Here is a 2,809-nt window from a genome sequence, read left to right on the forward strand (position 1 = left end):
ACGTATTGAATGGTGCCTCTGGTCGTGTCCTCAGGGCCGCCTTACGCTTACCTAACATGGGCCCAATGAGGCAGCCTTCCGGGTCCAGCTCTCCCGCATGTGGTCAGTCTTCCTGTCCACTCAGTACCCAGCCCCCCAGCACAGTGCCCAGCACATAACAGGTGGTCACTAAATATTTGTCGAGGAAATAATCCTTTGCCATTTCTTCATTCACTAACATTCTTCCCCGAGGTTTTCCATCCAGAGTTTTGAACTGCAGTTGTATGGCATAAGATGACTGAGTGTAGGAAGTACATCAAGACGTCCTGCTCTCTCTCTTTGAAGTCAGTGGGACCGTGCGTCATACTCAGCTCTGCACTGGGGAGTTCTAAATGAAACTTTACCATTTCCCTATCCAGTTCAGATCTCCCACAGACTCTCTACCGGTTACCCTCACAAACGTCTTCAGTGATTTCCCTTTGGCAACTGTTCCCACAGGGTCTGCAAATAGTGGGCATTCTTCAGCCTGCCCCTCAGCCCCTCTCCTCACATTCTTTTGTCTCCAGCAAAGCCGTCCTGTGTTCTGTGTGCATCACAGCTGTCTTAACACTATAGCTGTCCAGTTCGGTGAGTCAACAGTCTGGAGGCTGTTTTGCAGGGTGCAGCTCCTTGCTGGGAACTGCAAGCAATTTCACATCTCCGTGCAAGGCCTGGCCAAGGTCATCTCTCAGTTGATGCCTGCCTGAGGAAGGAGTCCATGGAGAGGCAAGGAATAACCAGATGATTTCAGTGCCTCTGTGGGCTGGGTTAATCAGCTGTGTATTACTTGGCACCAAATACTAAACCAAATCCATTAAGTTGATCTTGGCCAGCTTGATACTGTTAGCATATTGAAATTCACAATTACATAGAGCAGGGCTGTGACTCCCAGTGGGAGTTGTGAGTGAACACCTCGCCTGGGGCACAGCTCCTATGATGTTAGGTGCTGGATCTAAGGCAACTGAATAATAGGAAAGGCAAACGCGTTGGTCATCGTCTGGTAGGATGTCTGACAGCCCTTCTCAAGAGACGTTATTGCTTTTGGTCATGAGGAAGTGTTGATCCCCCTAGCAAAGCTTGGTCCCAGCGGTCTCTGCACATGTGACCAACAGTGGAACGTCTTAGAGGATCGCTGGCGGAGGGGGAGATGAGCAGTACCTTCCAGCTCTGGGGAGAGGAGCTGGTTGGGTCCAGCCTTGCTTCTGCTCTTGGTCCTCTCAAAGGCCCCGTCTCTTTCCCTTTGATTCAAGGAGGGACCGCACTGAAAAGAGGACCCGAGCAGAGACGACACAGCTGTTGGAGTGGAAAGTGAAATGGGAGTTCAGAGCAAGGACCTCTCTGTGGGCCTGCACTTCTCTGCCCTCTGAGCTTGAGGGCCTTCCTCTGATCTTTCCTGCTGTTGTACGGAGAGCCCATGCTTGCTGATCCCGCGGGCACATGGGGCCCAGCAAGTGGGCCTATGTTAGTTTTACCACAGGACTAACAGAGTTGGGTCCTCTTAAATCCTACCTCCCTTACTCCAACCCTCCCTCCATGATGGCAGGGAACCATGTGTATTAAAGACACTCATAGCATTGTAACCCATGGACTATGAAATATCTTGGTCTTGCTTGAAATATCTCAGACTATGCTTCAAGGAATACCAACTTTATATTCTTGGAAGAATCCCAAAACAACTCGCCCCAGAATTTTGTATACTTTTTTTTTAACCCATGGCTGAGAGGAGAGTTAGACCTTGCCCTTCTTACTTTTCTGTCTGCTGACCCCCTGGCCCCGCTAATGTTTTCGGTTCTAGGTTCTGCATTCTCCCGGGTTCTTGGCTCTTCCGTGCTCTCTGCTGTCGAAGGAAGGATGGGTCAGCCAGGCTCTAGCCTTCCCACACCCCTCCCTCCTACCCCAGCTGGACTGCCTGGTGCCCCTCAGAGGCAGGCTGTCAGGGCCATGGTCTTGAGACACTGCCCTCTCCCCCTAGTATTCCTTATTGCTTTGTGTCTCAGTCAGCTCGGGCACCAGAACAAAACACCACAGACTGGGTGGCTTAACAGAAATTTCTTTTCTCACAATTCTGGAGGCTGGAAAGTCCAAGATCAAGGTCCAGCAGCGTTCAGTTTCCGGCAAGGACTCTCTCCTCCCTTTGCACTATGTCCTCACGTGGCAGAGAAAGAGAGCGCTAGCTCAGTGCCCTCTCTGGTGTCTGTAATCCCATAATCCCACCATCAGGGCCCCTCCATCACGACCTAATCACCTCCCCCAAGCCTCACTTCCAGATGTGGTCACATTGGGACTAGGGCTTCAACATAAGAATTTGAGGTGGGGGTGGAGAACAAACATTGTGTCCCACCTGCCAAATAACACTTAGCAATCTCCCATTTTAAAACTATCCATATCCATAACACTCCATTCATTGTCATTTAAAACTTGGGGTGAGGTTGAAGCACCATTATCCTCTTATAATGTGGTTTTCCACCCCACCATTAAACAGGCAACTCTTAGACCCTTCTAATGTAATACAGGGAACACACCAGAGATGGGATGATTCTTGGTGAAGAGAAGGAACAGTATGTCCTGAAAATCGACAGAGAGTCCCACTGCCCCTGTAGAGCTGTCAGCCCTCCTCCCCCAGTTAACTTCAACTTCTGCTTGGGTTAGAGACAACCAGAAGCTCTAATATATTAAGAAAGACGAGCACTGAAAAGTTGACCCCCCCCACTCTTGTATTCCAGAAGAAATGAAAGAATTTTTTTAAGAGATTTTATTTATTTATTTATTTATTTGAAGGAGAGAGACACGG

This window comes from Callorhinus ursinus, unplaced genomic scaffold (assembly GCF_003265705.2).
Source record: "Callorhinus ursinus isolate GAN/ISIS: 27379988/994484 unplaced genomic scaffold, GSC_fseal_2.0 scaffold19, whole genome shotgun sequence".
In the NCBI taxonomy this organism is placed as follows: domain Eukaryota; kingdom Metazoa; phylum Chordata; class Mammalia; order Carnivora; family Otariidae; genus Callorhinus; species Callorhinus ursinus.